We start from the raw sequence: 16,432 nt of genomic DNA, 5'->3' as shown, positions 1-16,432 counted from the left end.
AGCATGCATCTACTCAGTTCACTGCTCTGCTTCAGTCTGTTTTGAGAGCACTGAACGTTCTTGATTCCATTAGACTCACTCTTTCAGTCCAGTCTTTGGCCTCTCAACATTCTCAGCCTCCTAGTTCATCTCGCTCACCTGCTCGTGCCAGCACCTCCACTCGTGGCAGAGGCAGATGGGGTAGAGGACGTGCTCTAGGTCGAGATCCATCATCTCCTCACCCTATCTCTGATGACTCCGATCCATCTAGTCATGAGCTTTACTAGATCCTAGGTGTTAGTCTCTTGTTCTTTCTAGGATCTGTATTTTTGGGCCATGTAATGACATTAGCTAGCTGACTTTTATGTTATGAAATATGTATTGAAACAACTATGGTTTTAATCATCTTTTAATTATATATCTACTCTTTGTAATGGTGTCTATCATCTCTTGGTTATATATCTTCTCTTTGTTGATAATTCATATCTATGGTAATCTATGGCATATTTTGGTTAATGATTGCTGTATTCAGGGGGAGCAAACATTAATGATTAGCACTAGAAGTTTGAAGAAACACTAAAAGGAAAACGTATTCAGAAAAAGAGGGGGAGTTAACAATGTTTGATGATGTCAAAAAGGGAGAGAAATTAAAGAAAAAGAAACATATCAAAAGCAAAATTATAAATTATTAAAAGACTTGAAAATAAAATGAATGAATTGGGGAGAAATTAAAGAATAATATCAAAAGTAAAATTATTAAATGACTTAAAAATATATGAGTAAATTGCTAAGTACAATGCAAATGAGCAACCTTTAAAATTACTTCTTAGACATGCTATGCTTTAAAATTAGGCTTGCTCTGATACATCTTAAAATTTGACATGCTTTGATATACTTTACAAATTAATTCTTAGACATGCATTGGTATACTTAATTATTTTTGCTCTGATACTAAAACTAAATAATCAAATGAGAATGAGCAAATTTTCAAGTTTCAACTTGCTCTGATAACAAAAACAAATTTTCTACTCTAATACCAAAATCACATAATCAAATAAGCAAATTTTCAAATCTTTAAGCAAATGGGCAAACTATTTATGCAAATGAGCACTTGTATCACATACCAAAAGAATCAATCTTCTTCTCAAGCAAATGCACTTATAAGTTGGTAATAAATCTTCTTTTTATCTTCAAACTACTTATAATGCATCCTTTTGAAATTCATGATTCACATAGATGCTTTTGTTCAAGTATTTTGTCATCATCAAAAAGGGGGAGATTGTTGCTCCCTAGATTGATTTTGATGATTACAAAGCAGTTGAAGGGGTACTAATAATTTTTATTTGAAAAAGTCTTTTTGCTCTTCAGGGGCAAAATCATAATTTTATCAAAACCCTGATTTGAGAGTATCAAATGGTAGAACAAAAGATTTGTGATCTATTGACGAAAATTTTATTATTTTTGGACTTGTATTTTGAAAGATATGCATGTTTGAAAATTATGAGTCGACCCATGAGTCAACTCATGGCACATGAGCTGTTTGGCACGCAGAATTTTTGGCTTGGCACAACCTGTGAGTCGACCCATGAGTCGACCCCTGAGGCATGAGTCGACCCATGAGTCGACCCCTGCAGTTTTAGGCCAAAAATTACAGAATCCTATTTTCTGATATTCTTCCACAGAGGTCGACCCATGAGTCGACCCCCAGGCATGAGTCGACCCATGAGTTGACCCCTGTGACAGGATTTCTCCGCAACGGTTAGTTTTTAACCCATTTTAAGTGCTTTTAATGCTCATTTAAAGTGGTATAACGGCTCTTTTTCAGCCTAGAATATTTTTCACTATTTCTTGAAGCTATAAAAGGAACAAAAATATGAAAATCAAAAACAAGAACAAGGAGAACGAAAAGAAGAATAAAAAGAAGAAAAAGAGAGGATTCAAACGAGAAAAATTTGAAAAAGGATTTCTCAAGCCAACTTTTCAGCCCTAATCAAGAGCTCATTCAAAGCCTTCAAGAAGCCTTCAATCCAAGCTCACCAACTCCTCGAGCGCTCAATCAAGTCTCCATCCACCTTGAGGAAATCCAAAAAGGGGCTTCTTCTTTTAAGTAAAATGTATTTAAAGTTATATTCACTCATTGAAGGAGCTTTTCTTTGTGCTTAAGTGTGCTATAAATTGTTATACTCAGTTTGAGTGTTTGATTTTATTTTGGAAGGGTTCCAAAATAAGGGAAGGTTGATCCGAACCTTAAATTGGAGTGTATAGGGTTGGCTTGTACCCGAAAAATAAGTGAACTAGCTTGGGATAGCTAGAGTCGGAGTTTCCGACGTTTGTATTCGGGTTGAATACAAGTTTAGTGGATTAGAATTCCCAAGTAGGAGGTTGGAGAATGGATGTAGGTGCAAGGTTGGCACCGAACCACTATAAATCTTTTTGTTTGTGGTGTGCATAATTGCTTCTCTTTAACTCTTCATTATTTTCTTGCATTCTTGCTTTTGGCAATTAGTCTTGAATTAAGTTTATTCTCCTCATTCATTTAGCTATTGACGAACTTTTTTCATAAGTCATTAGTTAAGCCTAAATTTTTAGAAATCCAATTCACCCCCCCCCTCTTGGGTTGCATAGCTGGGCAACACCCTTATATTTTATCTCCATACAATCAAGGTGGCGATAGAATTGCTACTTTAGTAGAGCCTTAGTGAATTGGTCTGCTATGTTGTTCTTTGTTTCTACTTGTTCAATGACTACATCTTGTCTTTTGACTATTTCACGAACGAGATGGAAGCATCTTAGAATGTGATTGGATTTATGATGAGATCTCGGTTCCTTTGCTAGAGCAACTACTCTAGTATTATCACAGTAAAGTGGTACTGGATTCTCAATCTCAGGAACGACACCCAACTCAGTGATGAACTTTTTCATCCAGACAGCTTCCTTGATGGCTTCATTTATAGCTATGTATTCTGTCTCAGTGGTTGAGTCAGCTACAGTCTGCTGCTTAGAACTTGTCTAACTTACAGCTCTACCATTTAGAGTAAAGATATACCCTGAAGTGGACTTACTATCATCAGGGTCTGATTAGAAACTAGAGTCAGAATAGCCTTCTAGTTTTAGATCAAATCCTCCATATACCAGAAATTATCTTTAGTCCTTCTCAAGTACTTAAGAATATTTTCACTGCTTTCTGATGATCCTCTCCTAGATCTGTTTAAAATCTACTAACTATACCTAAGGCATAGGCAACATTAGGCCTGGTACATAGCATAGTATACATGATTGACCCTACTGTCGTAGTATAGAAAATAGAACTCATTCTATTTCTCTCTTCTGGTATTTTAGGAGACATCCTTTTAGAGAGATGTATGCCTTGACTCATGGGTAAGTAATCTCTTTTACTCCTATCCATGCTAAACCTTTTCAGCACTAAATCTGTGTACTTGAATTGGGACAAGCCTAACATCCTCTTGGATTTATCCCTATAGATCTTTATACTTAGTATATAGGATGCTTCGTCCAAATCCTTCATGAAAAATTTACTTAATAGCCATATCTTGACCGATTGTAATATTGAAATATCATTCTCAATGAGAAGTATGTCATCCACATATAAAACTAAAAAGATAATGACACTCTCATTGGTCTTCTTGTATATACAAGGTTCATCCACATTTTTGATAAAACCAAATTCTTTGACTGTTACATCAAAGTAGATATTCCAACTCCTCGAAGCCTGCTTTAATCCATAAATAGATTTCTTAAGCTTGCATACTTGATTTGTTCTCCCTTTTGAGATAAATTCTTCTGGCTGAGATATGTAAATCTCTTCCTCAAGATAACCATTAAGAAAGGCAATCTTCACATCCATTTGTTAAATTTTATAATCATGGTATGCTGCTATTGCAAGCATAATCTGTATAGATTAGAGCATGATAACAGGTGAAAATATTTCATCATAATTAATACTCTGTTTCTGTCTAAAACTTTTAGCCATCAATCTGGCATTATAGGTTTCAACTTGGCCATTTGCTCCAATCTTTTTCCTATAGACCCATTTGCATCCAATAGGGATCACACCCTCTGGTGCATCAACCAAAGTCCATACTTGGTTGGAGTACATAGAGTCTATTTTGGATTTCATTGCCTCTAGCCATTTTTCTGAGTCCCTACTCATGATAGCTTCCGTATAGGTCAAAGGTTCATCATTCTCAATGATATGGGCTTCATTATTCTTAATCATGAATCCATACCTTAGAGGTGAAGTGAATTTCAGTGCAGGGGTAAAACGATAATTTTAAAACTTTTTTAAAATTATAATTTTACAGTGAAAATTATTAATTAATCTAATTAATTAACATGTATTAACCCTACACAAGGATCTAAATATGATATATATAGCATGCATTTAAATTTAAATTTAAACTTCTACAGTAAATGTTTTACTGTTATGTGTTCAGAACACATTACCTTCGTGCAGGTAGTCGATTACTGTAGTCTGATCACCGTCGAAAAGGTCTGATCATCGCAATATAGCCACACAGTATGTCTGGCCTTTGTGGATCATCCACACGAAGCTCTCGATCTGATCGGCTCCTTATGAATGCTAGTTCGTTGTAGAATCCTTTCGATGGCTGATGCTGATTGAACTCCTTCGATCGGTGTCTATCGACTCCTCAGATGCTCTAGATCATCAGCAAAGATAGTAGAGAGGTTAATGAAGTTCTCCTTGAAGTTTGGTGGACTCACGACACTCGTAGCTCACCTTCTCACTTCCCGAACCCTAGGCAGAAACCCTAGGGTACTCTTAGAAAAACCCTGCGCCCTTTCTATTTCTTTTCTTTTCTCTTCTATTCTTTTCTTTTCTCATATAGAAGGCCTTTCTCATGCCACCTTTTCTCTCTCAGATCAGATATGCGCATGCCCCACCTTCTCTCTCATTTTAAAATGGTGCAAGACCGTGTCTTTTCAGCGTTTTCACCACGTGAGAGGATAAAGCTAGGTGGTTGCTCACTTGAATTCAAATCGGATTTGAATTCAAATGCCAACCAACCTATCCTTAATCACTCAAGGCGTGAGAAGAGAAGGGGTGTGGGTTCTTTGTGCGGGGAGAATTTATACAAGAAATTTTTTCTCGTGTAGAGAATGGGGCGCATAAAAGGATAAGGTGGCGCATGGATTAGTTGCCCATTCAAATTCAAATATTATTTGAATTTGAATGGCCAACCAACCTTATCATTATCCACACAAGTGGCACACAAGGGAGGGAGTGGAAAGGCTTCTGCATGGGAGAAAATTCATGAGAACTTGTTTCTCGTGAATTCAAATAGGCGCAGGTGAGGTGAGGTGGCGCAGGGAGATAAGTCAAGGTGGTTTCAAATATTAAATCAACCTAATTGAACCAACCTTATTAAAATAGGTTAGGCACAATTAGACTAAATTAAACCCAACACAATTAGACTTAATTAGGCTCAATAAAATTTTAATCAAATCAGAAATTGACTAAGCCCAACCTCTGATCAGATCAGGGACCAAACCACCTCGGCGATCAGGTCAACTCTTAACATAATCGGGTCAAACCCAACTGAATCCAATTCAATTGGACTTGATCCAAAAATAATTACTCAATCAAATTGAGTTAATTAGTGATCAAATCACTAATTAAGCCTCTCATAAATACTGAGTCTAAATTCGATGGGCAATCGAGCATCAAAGTCCATCGATATGAAATCCTGATCGAAGAGTCCCAAACCAGTGGGACTCTTGACCTCGGTACCCAAAATGTGTGGAACTCATGATCAGAGAATCCTGATTCTTGATCACAGAGTCTCAAACACATAGGACTCAGAGTCCTCGAGCATTAGGACTCTTGGTCGAAGAGTCCCAGTCCAGTGGGACTCTTCACCAGCCATCAAATCAGATAGGAACCTCTAATGTGTGTGACCCCACAGGTTCGAACCTAAACCGATAGCATAGGAACCAATTTCTGTACTAATCGAAGTGACCATCTAGCAATGGTACCCAATGTCTGGATAGGTCAAATAGTCACAATCGCAACACTCAGAACCTACGCGAATATGGTTACTGTATAATTCATCCCTTTTGACCCCTGTGTATAGGACGACTCAGGATTAAATTGTCAACCTTGATCAGATCATCTGAATCGTGCTCAACTCAAAAGTCTTGTGACTCCTCACTAGGACTACCCTGGTCAAGATTTTGTTAAATTGAAACATGACTGTACACAGCTCCTGGACTGGAGTGGTCAATCCCATCTTGACACACGCACCGACAAGTCAAGTATTTGACTACACCCAGTAGCCTTCCATCATTGAATTAGAAATTCAGGTAGTCCAGTGCCTAAGTGCAGTGAGTTGCTTGCAAGTCACCATGGCGGTCTTAGGTCAGAGGGACAGTTACACCCATATCCCATCGAAGCAAATCTTGACAGCAGAAAAAGCTCCAGAGTCGGTCACATTCAGTGCAGATGTACCCTTATATCTCACCTGTATGCCATACCAGTGTCTCCACACTCCTTGGTTAAGAGAACAACCAACCCATATGGCACACAATGACCTATTCTTGATAAATGTTGTTGTCTTTGGTAACAACGTATCATTTGATCGCGAACAGGTTTAAAGACTAAATGACAAATCCTCCTTTGTCGAATCTAAATAGTCCCAAGGACTTCACCATAATACAGGAGTTCATTTGAAGATGAAACAATTTATGATGAAAAATATCAAAATAACTTTTTATTAATTTATAATTCATATACTAAAACAAGAAAGAGCACAACTATCAACGAACTGATGATTGATTTTGGGACACTATTCCCAACAATCTCCCACTTGGCCTAAAGCCAATCGGTACAGTATCTAATACCCATCTTCGACTTGAAGTTGTCGAACTCCTTCACCGCAATGGCTTTAGTGAATGGGTCAGCCAGGTTCTCCTTCCCATCGATCTTCTGAAGGTCGACGTCACCTCTATCCATGATTTCTTGGATAAGATGGTAGCAGTGCAGAATATATTTCATCCGCTGGTGTGCCTTCGGTTCCTTCGCCTAAGCAATGGCTCCAGAGCTGTCATAGTAGAGCAGAACTGGACCAACAAGGGAGGGTGCTACTTCGAGCTCGGTGAGAAATTTTCTCAGCCACACCGCTTCTTTGACAGCATCTGATGCAGCGATATACTCTGCCTCGCAAACTGAATCAGCCACAGTGTGCTACTTGAAACTCTTCCAGTAGACAGCCCCACCATTAAGGGTAAAAATAAATTCTGACACACTCTTACTGTCATCGTGATCAGACTGGAAACTAGAGTCTGTAAACTCTATAAGTCTCAAGTCTGATTCACCATAAACAAGCCACTGGTTCTTATTATTTCTTAAATACTTCAGAATGGTTTTAACAACCTTCCAGTGATTCTCCCCTGGATCAGATTGGTATCTACTCACTATCCCTAGTGAGTATGCCACATCTGGTCGTGTATATGTCATGGCATACATGATAGATCTCACTACCGAAGCATATGGAATTCTATCCATATGCTCTCTCTCTTGAGGTGTTGTCGGATAATTCCTCTTCGAGAGAGAAATTCCATAGCCTATCGGTAGATAGCCTTTCTTAGAATTCTCTATGCTGAAACTCTTCAGCATAGTATCAATGTACGTGGACTGGGATAAGCCAAGCAACCTTTTAGATCTATCCCTATAGATCCTCATCCCTAGGATGTAGGAAGCTTCTTCCAGATCCTTCATGAAGAACTGTGACGATAGTCAAATCTTTATTCTTTGTAATGCAGGGACATCATTCCCGATTAAGAGAATATCATCCACATACAATACAAGAAATACCACTACTGGACCATTAGCTCACTTATAAATGTAGGGCTTTTCTCCATTCTTAACGAAGCTATACGTCTTGATCATCCTATCAAAACGTATGTTCCAACTCCGGGATGCCTGCTTAAGTCCATAAATGGACCTCTGTAGCCTGCACACCTTAGACTCATTTGTGGATGTGAACCCTTCAGATTGTATCATATACACCTCTTCGTCCAGCTCTCTATTTAGGAAAGCTGTCTGCACATCCATCTGCCAAATTTCATAGTCCAGATGGGCAGCTATCGCAAGCATAATCCGAATGGATTTGAGCATTGCCACAAGAGAAAATGTCTCGTCATAGTCTATACCATAACGTTGACGATATCCCTTGGCAACCAGATGGACTTTATAGGTCTCCACCTTTTCGTCTACGCCCCTCTTCTTCTTGAAGACCCACTTACACCCTATGGGTTTTACTCCTTCGGGTGGGTCAACAAATGTCCACACATCGTTGACCTTCATGAACTCCATTTCAGATTTTATGGCCTCTAGCCATTTCTCAGAGTTAGGTCTCTGCATTGCATCCATGTAGGTGATCGGATCCTCATCGTTTTCATCAAGTTCGATAAGATCACCATCCCGGATCAAGAAATCATAGTATCTATCCGGTTGACGTGGTACTCTACCAGACTGCCTTAAGGGTGCAGGAACAATGGGCTCCGGATCTGATCTAACCAAATCCGATTCAGGTTCAGCAACTTGTGTCAGTTTTTCCACCTGCTGAACTTCCTCAAGTTCGACCTTAGAGGCAACAGTCCCTTCACCAAGGAACTCCTTTTCCAAAAAGATTGTCTTAAGACTGACAAACACCTTTTGCTCATCAGCTAGGAAGAAATAATACCCTTTAGTCTCTTTTGGGTACCCTATGAAATAACACTTGTCAGACCTAGGTCCAAGCTTGTCCATAATTAAACGTTTAACATAAGCCGGACACCCCCAAATCCTAAGGTGCGAGAGTACTGGCTTACGTCCTATCCATATCTCATAAGGCATTTTGGTTACAGACTTATTCGGAACCCTATTTAGAAGGTTACAAGCCGATTCGAACGCATATCCCCAGAGGGAGATCCGCAGACCAGCAAACCCCATCATGGATCGAACCATGTCCAAAATGGTCTGATTCCTCCTTTCAGATACACCATTATGCTGTGGTGTTCCAGGAGGAGTCCACCGAGAGAGAATCCCATTCTCCCCAAGATATGTCAGAAACTCATTGGAAAGATATTCACCTCCTCAATCAGATCGAAGAGTTTTAATACACTTTTCAGTTTGTTTTTCTACCTCATTTTAAAATAGTTTGAACATTTCAAACGACTCCGACTTATGCTTCATTAAGTAGACATACCCATACCTCGATAGGTCATCTGTGAAGGTTATGAAGTAGAAATATCCACCTCTTGCACTTGAGTTTATGGGTCCACATACATCAGAATATATCAGACCCAAGAGTTCACTGGCTCACTCACCTTTTTCAGTAAAATGTGATTTGGTCATCTTCCCAAGAAGATAGGACTAACAGGTTGGAAGTGATTCACAATCACCAACTTCAAGAATTTCTTCTTGAGCCAACCTGTTTATCCTATTCTTATTGATGTGACCTAGCCTACAGTGCCAAAGGTAGACTTCTGACATATTATCCATTCTAGGGTGTTTATCGAAGGTTTGAACCATATTAACAGGCTATGATAGTAAGTAAATTCTATTATTTAGTTATCCAACAAATATTGTAACACCATTCAAAATGATATTGCAAATATTTTTTTTATTAAAAATTCATAACTGTACATGGCCAAAAGGCCTATAGAAATAATATTTAATAAAAAAATTTGGACAATAGTGACATTCACTCAGAATTACATTACGAGAGTTGATTACAAGGTTCATGATTCTTAAAGCTAGAACTAAAACTTTGCTTCTATCTCCAACGTTCAGGAACCTCTCGCCTTCATCAAATCTCCTACTGACCTGCAGACCCTGCATCGAATTACAGATATGATAAGGGCTTCTGGTATCCAATATCTAGGCAGTAGTATCACAAATGGAAAAGTTGCAAGGTGTTATCATATAATTACCTTGCTTCTTCTTCAGCCTGTTCGGGTCCAGGGAGGCAATGTATAGAGGACAGCTCCTCTTTCAGTGCCCCTGCTTTTTGCAAAAGAAGCACTCCGCCTGGCTCTGATTGGGCTTGTGCTTCTTGGTCTGACCCTGTGCAGACGTCCCTGCATGCGACTGCACCTTCTTATTCTTCTTCTTCTTGTTCTTCTTCCCTTTCTTAAAGGGTCGAAGACCCGAAGAAGGCCCTCCCACAACATTCACCGACTCCTTATGGAGCTGGTGGTCCTTCTCAAAGTTTTGCAGCAACCACAACAAGCCGTGGTAGTTCACTGCAGGTTTTGTCATCCGAAAATGAGTAAGGAAGGGGAGGAAGGACTGGGGCAAAGAATTAAGGATCGCATCCTTACCGAGCTGCTCGTGCAAGGAAAAGCCCAGTTTACTTAGGTGCTCAATCATTTCGATCATGTATAGTACATGATCAGTGACTGAGTCCCCATCCCTCATCCAAGCATTGAAAATGGCACAACTAGTTTTGTGCCTTTCAATGTCATCAGGTGTGCCAAAGGAGTCGTTCAACATTTGAAGTATCTCCTGCGGCTGGGCATTCTCGAACTGTGGCTGAACTCATCATTCATTGCTGCCAGCATTATGCATCGTACGGTGGTACGATCGTTGAGCCACTCTAATAAGTATCTCGGACCGTCCTTCTAGCATTCGAGACTGGCTCCTCAGGTGCCAGATTCGTTACTACATAAAGGATCCGCTCATGCTCAAGGATGATTTTCAATTTTCGATACCAGCTATCGAAATTAGGTCCCATGAGCTTGTCATTATCTAATAATGACCGGAGCGACAGGGTAGTGGCCATAGCTACATAAAGAAAAACCAAATCTTTATTAGTACATAAATTATTAATACCAAAGACTTGGACTTTAGTCTAAAATTTCTCCTAGTATTTTTACGAACTGGTAGCCTCAACCTTCAATTCGAGGAATTACTTTAATTCCTTAGTAAGTACTAGAATCCACACAGACTACACACAAACCCAACTTTGGCTGGTCAATCCATGTGCATTTATGGGTAGGTTCATAACCAGTTGTTTCTCTAAACAACTTCTAGTAATTGATTTTGCCCCAGAACCTAATTAGTAGGCTTTGGCCTCCACTGAAATGTTCTGGTTAGGTCCAACCATCAACATGACTTGATTTGGTGAATCTGACCAATAAATGATTAGGCCCGACTTTGGCCAGCCAACATGACCACCATCAGAAAGACTCAACCAAATGATCATATTATGAATGATAATTACATTAGTAAATAAGCACCAGGCCTTTGAGCCTCCAGTGATTATTAAACTAATAGACTCATTATCACTCACTTAATCGTAGGCTAAGACTTAGTTATCACTATAACTTAATCATTTTTAGGGACCTAATAATTTTTGAGGATTTTATTAAAGGATAGAAGAGAAGAAATTAACCAGCCAATTTCAATCCTCCCACTGACTTTACCAAGTCAGATTAAAAAGGATTTAATTAAAGTCGACATTAGGAGCACCTAAATCAGTCACACTGATTTACCTAATGACATGGGTGAGCCCTAATCACCAAGTGATCTAATCAAAATCTAAGTCACCAGGTTGGCCAGGTAAGTGAGATCAGTGGAAGGGATATGCCATTAACTCGTCAGAGATCGAATCAATGCGAGTAGCTCCCAGTTAAAAACCACTAGTCAGACAGCCGAACTTACCTTTGACACCAATCAGTTCATTAGTTTTAATTTGATCAACTTAGTAAATAGGGTTTCACCGCGTAGCCTTGAATTAAGTCCATCTTGGTCTAGTTAAAGACATGGACCCATTCAACTACAACTATTGGAGTTGAGTCTAGAGTGTCCTTAACCTAATCTAATTCAACTTTTGATTAGATTTGATCAATTACTCTAATTTAGTCTATTTCTTTAAGCTAACCTTAGGTCTAACCTAATTATGGATCTAATCCATCTAACCCATTGACCCATAAGTTTATGCAATTGTCTTAGGTCTTAATTCATAATTCTAGACCAACTAGACAACACTTAATTCTTTTAATTAAGTATTTGGGCTGATGGGTCAGGGTTTGGCATTTCGAAAATAATTTTCAAATTTGAAAGGTTTTATTTTCTGTTCACCAAATGTGTTGACTTATTTCACAAATGGATCAGCACATTTCATAAATAGCAATCCTATTGCTAATTACATAACAGAAAATAACTCAATCAAAATAAATCATGAATATTCCTTTAGATCTAATCTAACACATTCATAATAAATTTTACAATTGAACCTTTACAATTAAATTCTTTCACTGCTTCGTCTGCATGGGATATAATCGCTCGGCACCCCTACCGCCATAGGAGAACCCCATCGAATAGGAGGAGAGGGCCTTTAAATGCTACTTTTCTCCTATGATCGGATGACCATGGCAACCAACCCAATTAGACTACTTGCTACTTGGATCAAGTATATCTAAATATATCAATTTCAAAATTTAAATTTTAAATTTCAAATTTTGAATTTTAAATTTCAAATTTCAAACAAATTTCAAATTTCAAATTTCAAAATTTTGAATTTCAAATTTTGAATTTTAAAATTTGAATTTTAAATTTAAAATTTCAAATAAATTTCAAATTTTAAATTTAAATTTTTAGATTACTACTTAATCTACGCATGCAAATGTATATCATATTTTAGAAGTATTTGAAGTGAATTTCAGTGCAGGGGTAAAACGATAATTTTAAAACTTTTTTAAAATTATAATTTTACAACAAAAATTATTAATTAATCTAATTAATTAACATATATTAATCTTATACAAGGATCTAAATATGATATATATAGCATATATTTAAATTTAAAATTTAAACTTCTACAGTAAACGTTTTACTGTTATGTGTTTAGAACACATTACCTTCGTGCAGGTAGTCGATCGCTGCAGTCTGATCACCGTCGAAAAGATTTGATCATCGTAATATAGTCACACAGTATATCTGACCTCTGTGGATTATCCACACGAAGCTTTCGGTCTGATCGGCTCCTTACGAATGCTAGTTCGTTGCAGAATCCTTTCGACGGCTGATGCTGATCGAACTCCTTTGATCGATGTCTGCTGATTCCTCAGGTACTTCAGATCGTTAGCAGAGATAGTAGAGAGGTTAATGAAGCTCTCCTTGAAGTTTGGTGGACTCACAACACTCGTAGCTCACCTTCTCACTTCCTGAACCCTAAGCAGAAACCCTAGGGCACTCTCAGAAAAACCCTGCACCCTTTCTGTTTCTTTTCTTTTCTCACACAGAAGGCCTTTCTCATGCCACCCTTTCTCTCTCAAATTAGATATGCGCATGCCCCACCTTCTCTCTCATTTTAAAATGGTGCAAGACTGCGTCTTTTCAGCGTTTTCACTGTGTGAGAGAATAAAGCTAGGTGGTTGCTCACTTGAATTCAAATTGGATTTGAATTCAAATGCCAACCAACCTATCCTTATCTACTCAAGGTGTGAGAAGAGAAGGGGCATGGGTTCTTTGTGCATGAAGAATTTACACGAGAAACTTTTTCTCATGTAGAGAATGGGGCGCATAAAAGGATAAGGTGGCGCATGGATTAGTTGCCCATTCAAATTCAAACATTATTTGAATTTGAATGGCCAACCAACCTTATCATTATCTACACAAGTGGCACACAAGGGAGGGTGTGGGAAGGCTTCTGCATGGGAGAAAATTCATGAGAACTTGTTTCTCATGAATTCAAATAGGAGCAGGTGAGGTGAGGTGGCACAGGGAGATAAGTCAAGGTGGTTTCAAATATTAAATCAACCTAATTGAACCAACCTTATTAAAATAGGTTAGGCACAATTAGACTAAATTAAACCCAACACAATTAGGCTTAATTAGGCTCAATAAAATCTTAATCAAATCAGAAATTGACTAAGTCCAACCTCTGATCAGATCAGGGACCAAACCACTTCGACGATTAGATCAACTCTTAACCTAATCGGGTCAAATCCAACTGAATCCAATTCAATTGGACTTGATCCAAAAATAATTACTCAATTAAATTGAGTTAATTAATGATCAAATCACTAATTAAGTCTCTCATAAATATTGAATCCAAATCCGATGGGCAATCGGACATTAAAGTCCATCGATATGAAACCCTGATCGAAGAGTCCCAAACCAGTGGGACTCTTGACCCCGGTACCCAAAATGTATGGAACTCATGATCAGAGAATCCTGATTCTCGATCACAGAGTCTTCGATATGTAGGACTCAGAGTCTCCGAGCATTAGGACTTTTGGTCGAAGAGTCTCAGTCCAGTGGGACTCTTCACCAGCCATCAAATCAGATAGGAACCTCTAATGTGTGTGACCCCATAGGTTCGAACCTAAGTCGATAGCACAGGAATCAATTTTTATACTAATCAAAGTGACCATCTAGCAATGGTACCCGACATTCGGATAGGTCGAATAGTCACAATTGCAACACTCAAAACCTATGCGAATATAGTTACTGTATAATTTATCCCTTTTGACCCCTGTGTATAGGATGACTCAAGGTTAAACTGTCAACCCTGATCAGATCATCCGAATCATGCTCAACTCAAACAGTCCTGTGACTCCTCACTAGGACTACCCTGGCCAAGGTTTTGCTAAATTGAAACACGACTGTACACAGCTCCTAAACTGGAGTGGTCAATTCCATCTTGACATACGCACCGACAAGTCAAGTACTTGACTATACCCAGCAGCCTTCCGTCACTGAATTAGAAATTCAGATAGTCCAGTGCCTAAGTGCAGTGAGTTGCTTGCAAGTCATCGTGGCGGTCTCAGGTCGGAGGGACAGTTATACCCATATCTTATCGGAGCAAATCTTGACAGCAGAAAAAGCTCCGGAGTTGATCACGTTCAGTGCAGATGTACCCTTACATCTCACCTATATGCCATACCAATGTCTCCACACTCTTTGGTTAAGAGGACAACCAACCTATATGGCACACAATGACCTATGCTTGGTAAACATTGTTGTCCTTGGTAACAATGTATCATTTGGTCGCGAACAGGTTTAGGGACTAAATGATAAATCTTCCTTTGTCGAGTCTAAATAGTCCTAAGGACTTCACCACAATACAGGAGTTCATTAGAAGATGAAATAATTTATGATAAAAAATATAAAAATAATTTTTTATTAATTTATAATTCATATACTAATACAAAAAAGAGCACAACCATCAACAAGCTGACGATTGGCTTTGGGACACTATTCCCAACAAGAGGTGTATTTCATACCCTATCTGACCTTCGAAGAGGAGGTGTATTTTATGGTTGTACCTCATCAACAGGTATTTTTGGTTGAGGAGTATCTTGTACTTCTATTTGTAGGTCTTGAACTTCTCTAAGTTCAATTTTTTTTCCTCTGCCTCTCTCTAGGATAAACTCTTTTTTCATAAAAGTGGCATGTTTTTTGACAAACACTTTTGTTCGGTAGGATGGTAAAAGAGGTATCCTGTACTCTCTTTAGAATAACCTATAAATAAGTATTTATCTATCCTAGCACTCAACTTTTGTTCAAAATTTCTCTTAACATAAATTGAACAACACCATATCTTAAGATACTTAAGATTTGGCTTCTTTCCTCTCTATATCTCATATGGAGTGCTTGGCACAGATTTTGAAGGTACTCAGTTCAGGATATAGATAGCAGTTTCTAAGGTACGTCTCCAAAAAAAAATAGATAAATCTGTAAGGTACATCATGGATCACACTATATCTAATAAAGTGCGATTTCTCCTTTCTGCTATACCATTTAGCTGTGGTGTATAAGAAGGGATCCACTCTGAAAGAATTTTATTTTCTTTAAGATGATCTAGAAACTCATTAGATAAGTATTCTCCTCCTCTATCAGATCGAAAGATTTTAATACTTTTTTCAGTTTGTTTCTCTACCATACTTTGATACTCTTTAAATTTGTCAAAGGCCTTGAATTTGTGTTTCATTAATTACACATATTCAAACCTAGATAAATCATTAGTGAATGTTATAAAATAAGAGTATCCTTCTCTGGCTTCTGTTATTATAGGACCACATACATCAGTATGTACAAATCATAATAACTCATCACTGTCCTTTCTCCATGTCCACTAAATGAAGTTTTGATCATTTTTCTCATAAGATAAGATTCACAAGTTCCTAATCATTCATAATCATAAGGATCAAAGAACTCTTCTTTGTATAACTTATTAATCCTCATCTCACTTATATGATCAAGTCGACAATGCCAAAGTAAAATATTATTTATTTCTTCTATCTTTCACTTTTTGCTTTCATTAATATGAAAAATATTGTCATTAGATAGAATCAGAAGATCATTATTAACAATGCCATGACGAAAAATTTTATTAGAAAAAGAAATTGAGCAACTATTGCTCTTTCCATTAATTTTAAAATCTCGTTGCAATAGCAATGGTACAAAAATAATATTTCTAAT

At 38.0% G+C, this 16,432-nt stretch overlaps 1 pseudogene; it reads left to right on the top strand.

The window, feature by feature from the left end:
* Positions 1-16,432, top strand: part of LOC140853134 (sulfite reductase [ferredoxin], chloroplastic-like) — a 161,554-nt pseudogene that overhangs the window by 75,513 nt on the left and 69,609 nt on the right.

Source organism: Elaeis guineensis, chromosome 13 (genome assembly GCF_000442705.2).
Source record: "Elaeis guineensis isolate ETL-2024a chromosome 13, EG11, whole genome shotgun sequence".
Lineage (NCBI taxonomy): Eukaryota > Viridiplantae > Streptophyta > Magnoliopsida > Arecales > Arecaceae > Elaeis > Elaeis guineensis.
Note: the sequence above shows the minus strand (reverse complement) of the source record. Positions and strands in the feature narration are given on the sequence as shown.